We start from the raw sequence: 12018 nt of genomic DNA, 5'->3' as shown, positions 1-12018 counted from the left end.
AGTTAACTTCAATCCTTTGACTAACATTAAATTGGTTTAATTAACGAATTATCTTTGGTTGCCTGCAAATTCTCTCTGTCTTTGTCCTTCCCGTTTGCCCTGATTTCATGATAGGTCGGTTGACAACAGTGCTTTCGTTGGAGAATGCTGTTGTTTTCTGGGTTCACATATATTTCTATAGTTTGTAGGTTTGTGGCTGGTGCTGTGGCTATTCTTATGTGTTCCCTTGACAAAAGTTCAGTAGAGTGGCTTGTGTTTTCACTGCTCTGACACGTCAGAATCATAACCTTAATGCTGCGCACTGCACGGCTTCTGAAACCTTCTCAGAGCGCCTCCTGGCTTCCTGTTACACATTCATTTTTTGCATGGCACTTGCTTTTTATCACAGCAAGCACCAAAATCCAGCTTGGCAAAGAAATGATATCATTGAAAAGAAAGTAGAAGAATCTAATGTTGGCAGATTTTATTATGAAAATTACACCTCAATAAAGCTTACATTTTTAACAAAAAAGGACAAACAAAACCCAATGTTGACAGGATGGAGAGCACTGGAGATTCTTACCCATTTCTGGAAAAGGTATAAAAAAGTTCCACAGGTTGGAAAAAAAATTGGCAGCATCCACTGAGGGTCATACATACACAGTTACATGCTGTGGCCCAGAGATCGTACTTTTAGCTGTGCTATACCTTTGACCTGTGCTCTCCAATATGATAGGTGCAAGCCACATGTAGCTACTGAACACTTGAAAATTGCTAGCGCCACAGGTTGTAATGATAATATTTTGATGTAATAAGTCTCCTAAAACATTAAAATAGATTAAAATAGAAAATTCAAAATTCCTTGTGACAGGTTTGAAAACGAATAAAGGGAAACGTCACTAACGTGAAGTCGGGAGACCAGAAGTGGGAGCTCTCATGGGGTACCACTCAAGTTCAAAGACAAGAAGTATCGTCAATTACATACCGAAAAAGAAGAAGCATCAACAGAAAGGAATCTTCAATTACAGGCCCCAACAGAAAGACATGCACGTTGCATCTCCTGCAAGAAATCAGCAACTTGGCAATGAGAAACCGTCATCACCCTGAACTTTCACTTTTCTCCAATGGACTTGGGTTCAAAACAACCTCCCTCAGCTTCCTCCTCTTTCTCTGTAAAGTCAGGTTCCTTCCTCTCCTTTGTTTGTGGGACTAGCCTATGGCTTTTGCTATTGCTTGCTTGTCCTCAGTTGCAATTCTTCCGCTATTCCTGAATAAACACTTTCTGCTGGAAAAAAAGAAACAAAACCGACTTTTATATATTTTTATTTTTATAAATTTTTAAAATTTATTTTGTGTATTTGTTTTTGGCTGCGTTGGGTCTTCGTTGCTGGGCGAGGGCTTTCTCTAGGTGCAGTGATTGGGGGCTACTCTTCATTGTGGTGGCTTCTCTTTTTGTGGAGCACGGGCTCTAGGCCGGCAGGGGTCAGTAGTTGTGGCATGAGGGCTCAGTAGTTGTGGCTCACGGGCTCTAGAGCATAGGCTCAGTAGTTGGGGTGCACGGGCTTAGTTGCTCCACAGCATGTGGGATCTTCCCGGAACAGGGCTCGACCCTGTGTCCTCTGCCTTGGCAGGCGCATTCTTAACCAATGCGCAACCATGGAAGCCCCCAAAAGTATTATCTTGAAAGTCAACACTGGCATTATTCTCTTGGAATGGGGTGCTCTAGAAAAATGTGTATGTCCCCCAAAAGTCATAAAAAAATGTTCGTACCATTTCAGAATATCCTCAACTGGAAACAACTGAACTGTCCAACAGTTCAAAACTACGTGGAGTTATATTCTTACAAGGCATACACACAGAGACAAAGAACTACGTGAAAAATAGGGTTAAATTTCATAGACATAATGTTGAGTGAAAGAAGTCAGACCCATGCCCCTCCATGCCCCCAAACCCAGTGCATGCCCTGTGATTCAATTTATGTGAAAGTAACAGGCAGAGAGGTTGGGAGGGGTATGTGTGTGATTACTCTGAGCTCTTGCATGGGAAGAGTCATGAGGAAGCCTTCTGTGGTCTGGTAATTTTGCATACCTTAGTTATTTAGGTTGCTTCAAAAGTTATTCAGGTTGGTGTACACTGGTGATGGTTTGGGAAGTGTACACTCTTTGTACTTTATGCATATTATGCCTCATTGTTTTAAAGTTTAATGCCACTTGTTTATTGTTAAAGTGATGCTGCTACTTTTTCTTCTGCTTTGTCCTGGGCTAGGAGGGAAAGCAAGTTCAAAGTAGTTACTGTGATATTTGTGCTGTCCTCAGATTTTTGGCTTCCCTTCACTATCGGATATCTGACTACTTATGCATATGCTGCTCACAACCATTACCTTAAGCTGACATTCCATTGTTAATACTGTGTCAAAGAGAGAACCAAGTGTTCATGACCAAATTTGCTCTTTTAAGAATAAATATGAGTCAAGGAAGGGGGGTGGTATATGAAATTGAGCAATTCTGATGAGGAAAGTAGTTCAATTAGGCTTAATTAACTCACAGGTGCCAAAGGGGGACACTGGCAGGTAGTACACAAAGAATAGCCGCCACATGCATTTCACCACTAAACTCTCAAGAATTTTTGAGCATCCACATATAGCCAAAAGCGTTTACCTGATTAGCTCGGAACTTCACTAGATTAAACCCTCCTGATTAGCTGTTTGATGGCTTTCAGCTATCTGTCCCTCCAGGAAAGGGAAAACTCCCCTTTCTCAGGCTTTGTGTGTGTGTGTCAGTGTGTGTGTGTGTGTGTGTGTGTGTGTGTGTGTCTGTGTTTCTTCTCTTCTCTTTTCTGGCTTTTTTATAAATCCTGCCTTTGTTTAATGACAACATCCTAATAACTGTTTCCCATTTTTATTAGTAACCAGGTGAGCTAACTCATTCAAAATCTCTTTACTACTTGAAGTAAGTCAGAAAGAGAAAAACAAATATCGTATATTAACGCATATATGTGGAACCTAGGAAAATGGTTCAGATGACCCGGTTTGCAGGGCAGAAAGAGAGACACAGATGTAGAGAACAAACATATGGACCCCAACGGGGGGGAAAAGCGGCAGAGGGGTTGGTGGTGGTGGGATGCGTTGGGAGATTGGGATTGACATATATACACGAATATATATATAATAACAATTAAGAGCCTGCTGTATTAAAAATATTTTTTTAAATTCAAAAATAATCTCTTTACTACTAATGTTGAAGTATGATTTTCATATTCACATGTGTATACACTATGTTGGTAGCTTTGAAATCTATTCTTGGGTGGAGACTGCCATGGAACGGGAAAGTTTAGGCCTTCAATGGTTGGAAGATAGGTCCTTCTTAGTCTTTAAAGAGACAGTTTCCAGTTAGTATGTGTTTAACAAACGCATCGTCATTCTCTCTGCGTCTAACGTCGTTGCTTCTCCAGTGGTCCTGTTTACTCTTTCTCCTCTTCCTCTTCATTTCATTAATGAGTTTGGGGAGGTTTGTAGGCCTACCTTTCAATCTTCTCTTCCTTTTGATATATTGGAGGTTGAACAAGGAAGGGATGCAAATCTCAGTGAAGTTTTCTCAGTTACCCGTGAGCATGGTGGCCAAGGGGAGGGGCTCTGGAGGCAAACTGCTTGGGTCTGAGTGCTGGCTCTCACTGTCACGGGGTGGGGTGGGGGGGGCGGTGAGACCCTGGAAAGGTTAGCTCAGCTTTTCAGCGCCTCAGTGTTCTCATCTGCAACAAGGGGTGGTAAAGTCCTACGCTATCTTCCAGGGTTGTTATGTGGACTTAGTAAGTGATTCCACAGTAAAGCACTGAGGAACAGTGCTGGTCACTGAGTAAAGCTCGAGAAAGCTGGTATTATCGTTATTATGAAGTCTTTTATTTCCCCTTCTAACTGTACCACTGCTGACTTTCAACATTCCCCAGAACAAACTGCGATTGTTTACATGTTTAGCTGACCTCTTCTCCCTCATATTAGTGACCTGCATCTGGGAAATTGGTTGCTTTGGATGGTGATCGAACTGGTGATCTAAAGGCAGTGGGGGACTGGATCCAGCTTCATCAGATTCTTGGACCTTGGGCAGGCATGACGATCGTTTAGCTCATGGTAGACAATCTCTTGCACATGTTTCTATAGCAAGAGCTTTTCATAGATAGTCAGACATACCTTAAGTATTATAAGAAAAGTGCAAGTATGTACCAGTGACCTGTCTTTTTGGCTGTTGTTGTTTGAAGAAATCAAAGGAAGAAAATAGAATTTACCTGGGAGTTGTAGATTTCCTCCTTCAGGTATGACGGAGTGTTTGTAGCAAGCTAGCATTCACCCTGAAGACGACTCAATCCAGTCTGGATGAAAGGAATTCTGTTTGAAGGCTTTGGGGACATGCAGCTAGGACCCACAGGATCCGCTCCAGAGAGAGAGAAGCTCACTGGAATGAACCGAATTCTCTACCTTTTCCCCTTAGGCCCAAAGGGCACTTGCCCGAACCCCCGGCTCCCGCGGCTTCTGGGAGCTGAGGAGTCAGCAGCGGGGGCGACCCCTGCACTCGGGGGCATAGCCGTGGATCCGAGGACTCTGCGGTCGGTGCGGGAGCCCGAAGGCCGACTGTGGGAGGCTCGGGGGTCCTCCCTTCGGGCCAGGCGAGGAACCCTGAAAGCAGGGCCTCTCGGAAGCCGCAGTCTGCTTGCCTGAGAGATCTCGGGGCTTCAAGGTTCATTCTGCAGTTTAAAAAGTTGGCGACTAGGAGAGTGGTGGCAGGACCTACGGATTTCAGGGATGTGCCACTAGGCGGCAGCACCCGCCGTGTTTCCGTAGTGTAGCGGTTATCACGTTCGCCTCACACGCGAAAGGTCCCCGGTTCGAAACCGGGCGGAAACAAACGTCCTTCCTTTCTGAAGTTTTTACCTTCCCATTCCAAAAACCAAAACGGGCGAAAGGCAGGGGCTGAGGCGGCGGGCGCAGCCTCAGTTTCCATCCCCAAGGTACAGGCCAGGAGTTCCCTTACTGCCTGAGAGCCTGCTCAGCACCAGGAACCCGCCCTCCTTTCTCTGCTCTGAGGCACCGCGGAGCGCAGGCCACAGCCAGCTAATCCAAGTGGGCAAAGGACAAGGCTGACTTCGGGTCAGTTTTACATCCGGAAATCCCCTCACCTACTAAGCAGGCGCCTAAACCTCTTCCACATGTTCACACGAGTTATGTCTCTGAAAACCGAGGAGTTCATCCCAGTGAGGCACACTTGGCTTTCCCCCACCTCGGCACACCTACGCAACAGTTTGATCTGCGTGACGCCACAAAAGAGACCGAACCCGACTGTGCACCGGGGACCCGAGCCAAAGACACGGAAATGAACAATATCAGGCTCCACGAATTGAGCCGGTCGCGGAGGGGAAGGAGCCCGTAGCGGTGCCGTCTCCAGGAGAGCCCCCAGAGCCAGGGCAGAGATCAGGAAGTGGACGGATCCGCCCATCACCTGCTGACATCCCAGTCGGCAGCTGACTCAAGGGAAAAGCGAGGTTCAGGAAGAGAGCAGGACCTTGGCTCGGCAGCACACAGCGCTGAAGCTAGACCAGGACGGACCTTGTGTCCTGTCTCAGGGCCCAAGGCGTCGCCCAAGACTGGAGAGGTGAAGGGTGATGAGCAGCCGGGCAAGGGCTGGGAGCCTTGCACAGCTGCATTCAGCCCTGGGCTTCTGGGAAATCTCCGTTCCTGCTCTCCGGGTCTCTGAAGTTTAGTCTTGACTTCTACAATTTTCACGTGGAGACGCTACGTCGGGGCTCCTCAATGGTTCCCTGGTGGTCTAGTGGCTAGGATTCGGCGCTTTCACCGCTGCGGCCCGGGTTCGATTCCCGGCCAGGGAAGCCTCTGCAAAAATGTTTTTCTTTTTTTTCCCCTTCAGCGTCTCCACTGGCAGGCGTCTTCCTCTTCCTGCCCCGACCAGAGCTGTGTTTTGCTTCAAGGTTCAGATGCAGACGAGCTTCTGCACTGAGTCCCCAAATGCCGGCGAGTCCCGGCCTCAGGGTCCTTGACATCGCGCAGGCTGGAGGACGTGAGATGTAATGAACAGCCTGGGCTGGCCGGCTCTCGCCTCGGCTCTTTTCCCCCTGCATGTTACAAACCCGAAGTCTTATTTACCGCGTTTTCATCCCAAGAGAATCGGAGACTCGAGTTCCAAACATTCATTAAGAACCACAACCAAAGCCCTTGGAAACATACAAGAAAGTTGCAAGAGGAATAACATCGTATATTCTGTACGTAAGTGCACAGTAAACATTTTCCCACGTTGGGTTTCTCACTCTCTCTCCGTACGTAAGAATGGCGACACCAGTTGAGAGTTCCTTGCAGACCTCTCCACTCAAGATTGCTCCTTTCGTTTGGCGTGTCTCTCAAAGGCAGCTTCTGCGGGACTTGTCCTCCAAGACCAGGGGGAGCCTCTGTCCTCGCGAGGAGGCCCCCTGGCCCTTTCAGGAACCTGAAATCCGTTCTCTTCAGGCTGTAGAGAAGCTTCAAGAGGAGTTTTATTCCGCTCCCCCCGAAGCGCAGGCCAGGCACGTTCTGTGCTAGTAGGAATCCCCCCGGGCCGGCTGCCCTCCGGTCTCCTTCCCGGTTGCCTTGGCGGGCAGTGGGGTCTTGGGTCAGCCTGAGCGCTGGAACCGCCTACCTCGCGAAAGGCCCTTCTGGGAAGTGCAGCTGCCCCTTGGCTGTTGCCTGGATCTCTGTGCCCTGCACGGAGCGTAAAGGGTTCTGACAGGACACAAAGGTGACGAATCCTTCCCTGGAGTGAGTGGGAGGATGAGAGGACCAGATGGGAAATGCGTCCAAGGGAGGGGGTGTATTCTCAAGTGCTTGTCAGAATTGTCTGCATGGGTGGCTGCCCTATGATAATAGTGCTTAGTGTTGTCTTTTCCTGACGTCGACCCAGTCTCAGGTCCAGTGGGATCGGCTGCTCTAAACTTTCCGTTTTTCCGAAGCTTTGGAACTGGTACCGTTTTCCTGCGAGAAAGGCGGCACATCCTAGGAATTAGTCAGTGTCTACTCCATAGAGAGGCGAGGAAAGGGGGCGTGCTGCTGTCTCTGTGGCGCAATGGGTTAGCGCGTTCGGCTGTTAATCGAAAGGTTGGTGGTTCGAGCCCACCCAGGGACGGTGGGAGAGGTTTTAGAACCCATTCAGCGTTTTTTTCTGTGCTGATTACCATTGCAGGTGTTCCATGCTGATTATCACCTGTACATCTGCTCCCACAAAGTTTACCGAACTGCATTCGGGGTCCTAGCCACCTCACGACTGCTGCCAGTCTTGGGCCACACTCCCCTTCCCAGCTCTATTGTCTGTCGTCTCTATTGGACTCTATACTTGCCTAACTTACGGCCTTCTGAAAGAGATCGAGGAAGCCACGGTCTGGTGGGATAGTCTTTATTCTGCCAAGTCTACAGACTTGGACAAGAAAGTTCTATTTCATGTGTCTCAAATTTTTCAGCTGTGAACGTTAGTAATTCTTCTATGAATGATGTTATCGGTGAACTCATCATCATAATTCTCCTCTGCATTATTTTTGATAAAGGCATTTCTTCCATGGTTGTGTAGTATTTGGTTTCATGGCTTCACGATGACGAATAGGCTGCAACCATCATTATTGTACACACACCTCTGACCACTCGTGCAGGTGTTTCCAGAGCGTAGAGAACTGCAAGTGCAAGTGCTACCTTTCGTGTTTCTATGCTTCTAATGTTGGCAAATCCTTCAAGTTTGCCCTCCACAGAAGTGGCACTGAATCATATTCCATTTTATTTTCCAGTCTTTCAATGTCCCTTTCTTCATTTACTTGCCAACACAGCAACCTTTCTATACATCTCTCTATGGTAGTCTAACTAATAAAGGGAGCAGTGCCCTCCCGACATAACTAAGGGGAAGGACAACAGGGGGACACTGTGGGCAGTACACAGAGATATTCTATTGCATACGTTCGAAAGCTCAACATTCAATATTTTTAAAGTCTCCCAATAACTGTAATGGTTTTCTCTGCAGACCTAGTCAACAGGGTCCAGAGAAGACTGCCCAGAGTGACGTCTTTGACAACGTCCTGCCAAGCAACTTATCCAAAGAGAAGAATCTCGCTCATCCCAGAGGTTTTTTCCTTCTCCCCTTTTCTCTTTTATTTATACATTTTGGTTATACTTTTAATTTGATGCAAACAATCTAATGCCTGTCCTTCCTCCTATCAAATGGGGAATTCGCATGGGAATAAGTGTTTCTATGTTTTTCCTTGACCGTTTTTTGTTTGTTTTTTGGCTGTGACGATAACAATTAGCCCATCTAAGACACCTCGTGGGAGCCAACAGAATCCTGCCCCCCACCAGTTCCTGCTTCAGACCTGGACCCTTAGAGCTATTGGCTCGTGTTTGCTCTGTTCTGTTATATCTCATGTGCAGCAATTGAGCATTTTGGCTTTTTCATACTGTGTGGTTACTGGACACGGATTTTGTCTCTCTCTCTCCCTCTCATTTGTGCATCACTAATTTCTCGTCTCAGTGCGGGATTCTGGTTTTCATTTTAGGAAGTGAACTTCTGGGGATGATCCCTGTTGGGTGGCGGTTGACAGGGATCCATTCCCTGTTAGGTAGAAGATGACAGCTAATCCGGACCATGAGTCTTTTTGGTCTGATGCTTGTCCTGAGGATTCTGGTGTTTCCTGGTATGAGACACCGCAGCAGTGAGAAGCTGTCCACCTCTTGTCTTTCCACTATTTGCTAAAAACCACGTGGGCCCAGTCAACCCTTGTCAATAACTGCAAAAGTGTAGTAGCTACAGTCAGGACGATCTTAATATGCAATGGTTCCCTCATAAGGAACTCAACATTAATAAGGGGGATTAATACAGGAAGAATATTGAATTTTTAGCACGGAATAGGCAGCTTTCTTTCATTGGTATACTCAAGGTTCTAAATAACTGAAAAAATTCAAACAAATGTCCTTCAGGGATGGCTGAAATCAGACTACAGAAAGCAGAGGAGAGACATAGCATTACAAAGAAGCAACAAAGTCAGCAACATGAGCACTTGTGACAACCCTACAAATCAAGAGTTAAACCTTCCAGAACTGTAAGCCCGTTCGGTCCTTAATAAAAATGGAGGAGGAGCAATGACTTCATGCACAGATACATACCCTGGAGACTCAAAAGCATATCACAGAATTACTCCGAGTTTCATTAATGAGCTTCCTTCAAGGACCTAATGTGGCTTACTTATTTCATTTTGTTTCCCTCACTGTCAGTTGCTGTTAAAACATATCATTGCCTCTGCTTTCACCTTAAATAATGCCCACTAGTTTGATGAATTTTTTTCCCTTTAAATATATCTTCTCAGAAGCAAAACAATATACTTTCTCTTCCTTGGGAGAGAATAGACAAAGTAGGCCTCTAAAAACTTAAATTAATTAAAACTCAGTTCCCCAATTAATTTCAGGAAAGTAATAATCACTCGTATAAATTTAAAATAAGAAAATTAAGAATTTCTGGGAAGAATGCTTTACTACTTATGCTTTCAATGTGGTATTTATATAAGGAAAAATTTTGTTGTGGAATTGGTGACAAGGAACGATAACAGATTTAGCTGTAGATTAAATGAATGGTCTTGATTACTCGGAACAAGAGTGAGAAACGAAATGAAATGGATTACAAAGATGACCCTTAATACTTTTAAGCAATTTAAATAATTTATACATTTTATATATCATGACATTTAAAGTGTTTATGTCATGTCGTGTGCTTTTATCGAGGTTACTCAGAAAAATTAGATTGGTTTCATAATTTTGGTCTAAAAACGACTATATATATATTTTCAGATTATGTTATGATGTAGAAAATAATGGTGGCATAATATACTGTTGTGTAAGTCTTGGCTTTATTTTGGCTTGAAAATCTGAGTTACGTTGGACTTCCTAAATTTCCTGTACTGGTTGTACTGGTTAAATAAGCAAACGTATCCAATAAGTTTTCAACGAGTAAAAATTTAAATTTATGTGTTGAAGTATATTAAATATACTAGTCAAGTACATTAAATATACTAATATCTTTAAAGAGGAATGAATACTTGTAATTCTAGAAACCAGACGACTCAATTATTCCACTTACAATTTTTGGTAAATATTTTTAGGCGTCATCTAATATATGATTCCATATATACCAATATATGATTCCAACATTCCCATGTTCCAACATGCGTCAGCTTAAATTACAAGTTCAAGATCTGGAGTTAACTTCAATCCTTTGACTAACAGTAAATTGATTTAATTAACGAATCATCTTTGGTTGCCTGCAAATTCTCTCTGTCTTTGTCCTTCCCGTTTGTCCTGATTTCATGATAGGTCGGTCGACAACAGTGCTTTCGTTGGGGAATGCTGTTGTTTTCTGGCTTCACATATATTTCTATAGTTTGTAGGTTTGTGGCTGGTGCTGTGGCTATTCTTATGTGTTCCCTTGACAAAAGTTCAGTAGAGTGGCTTGTGTTTTCACTGCTCTGACACGTCAGAATCATAACCTTAATGCTGAGCACTGCATGGCTTCTGAAACCTTCTCAAAGCGCCTCCTTGCTTCTTGTTACACATTCATTTTTTGCATGGCACTTGCTTTCTATCACAGCAAGCACCAGAATCCAGCTTGGCAAAGAAATGATATCATTGAAAAGAATGTAGAATAATCTAATGTTGGCAGGTTTTACTATGTAAATTACACCTCAATAAAGCTTACTTTAAAAAAAAAAGGACAAACAAAACCAAATGTTGACAGGATGGAGAGCACTGGAAATTCTTATTCATTTCTGGAAAGGGTATAAAAAAGTTCCACAGGTTGGAAAAAAAAATTTGGCAGCATCCACTGAGGGTCATACATACACAGTTACATGCTGTGGCCCAGAAATCGTACTTTTCGCTGTGCTATACCTTTGACCTGTGCTCTCCGATATGATAGGTGCAAGCCACATGTAGCTACTGAACACTTGAAAGTTGCTAGGGCCACAGGTTGTAATGATAATATTTTGATGTAGTAAGTCTCCTAAAACATTATTAAAACAGAAAATTCAAAATTCCTTGTGACAGGTTTGAAAACGAATAAAGGGAAACGTCACTCAGATGAAGTCGGGATACCAGAAGTGGGAGCTCTCATGGGGTACCACTCAAGTTCAAAGACAGGAAGTATCGTCAATTACAAACCCAAACAGAAGAAGCATCAGCAGGAAGAATCCTCGATTACAGGCCCCAACAGAAAAACATATTCGTTGCATCTCCTGCAGGAAATCAGCAACTTGGCAATGAGAAACCGTCATCACCCTGAACTTTCACTTTTCTCCAGTGGACTTGGGTTCAAAACAGCCTCCCTCAGCTTCCTCCTCTCTCTCTGTAAAACAAGGTTCCTTCCTCTCCTTTGTTTGTGGGACTTGCCTATGGCTTTTGCTATAGCTTGCTTGTCCTGAATTGCCATTCTTCCGCTATTCCTGAATAAACGCTTTTTGCTGGAAAAAAAGAAAAAACAACCCCCCCCCCAACTTTTATATATTTTTATAAATTTTTAAAATTGATTTTGTGTATTTGTTTTTGGCTGCGTTGGGTCTTCGTTGCTGGGCGAGGGCTCTCTCTAGTTGCAGTGATTGGGGGCTGCTCTTCCTTGTGGTGGCTTCTCTTGTTGCGGAGCACGGGCTCTAGGCGGGCAGGCGTCAGTAGTTGTGGCATGAGGGCTCAGTAGTTGTGGCTCACGGGCTCTAGAGCGTAGGCTCAGTAGTTGGGGTGCACGGGCTTAGTTGCTCCACAGCATGTGGGATCTTCCCGGAACAGGGCTCGACCCCGTGTCCCCTGCCTTGGCAGGCGGATTCTTAACCAATGCGCAACCAGGGAAACCCCCAAAAGTATTATTTTGAAAGTCAACACTGGCATTATTCTGTTGGAATGGGGTGCTCTCGAAAAATGTGTATGTCCCCCAAAAGTCATAAAATAATGTTCGTACCATTTCAGAATATCCTCAACTGGAAACAACTGAAATG

At 44.7% G+C, this 12018-nt stretch overlaps 1 long non-coding RNA gene and 2 other non-coding genes across 3 annotated transcripts; all 3 read left to right on the top strand.

Annotated features, from left to right (window-relative positions):
* Positions 1-4800: 4800 nt before the first annotated feature.
* On the top strand, positions 4801-4873 carry TRNAV-CAC (transfer RNA valine (anticodon CAC)). Its single transcript has one exon. It is a non-coding gene; the product is annotated as a tRNA-Val (tRNA).
* Positions 4874-5805: 932 nt separating this feature from the next.
* Positions 5806-11479, top strand: LOC114237148 (uncharacterized). The gene is made up of 3 exons (XR_009006969.1): positions 5806-6243; positions 8016-8116; positions 11081-11479. It is a non-coding gene; the product is annotated as an uncharacterized LOC114237148 (long non-coding RNA).
* On the top strand, positions 7063-7136 carry TRNAN-GUU (transfer RNA asparagine (anticodon GUU)). Its single transcript has one exon. It is a non-coding gene; the product is annotated as a tRNA-Asn (tRNA).
* Positions 11480-12018: the final 539 nt, after the last annotated feature.

This window comes from Balaenoptera acutorostrata, unplaced genomic scaffold (assembly GCF_949987535.1).
Source record: "Balaenoptera acutorostrata unplaced genomic scaffold, mBalAcu1.1 scaffold_871, whole genome shotgun sequence".
In the NCBI taxonomy this organism is placed as follows: Eukaryota; Metazoa; Chordata; class Mammalia; order Artiodactyla; family Balaenopteridae; genus Balaenoptera; species Balaenoptera acutorostrata.
This window is presented reverse-complemented; position numbering and strand designations above follow the sequence as displayed.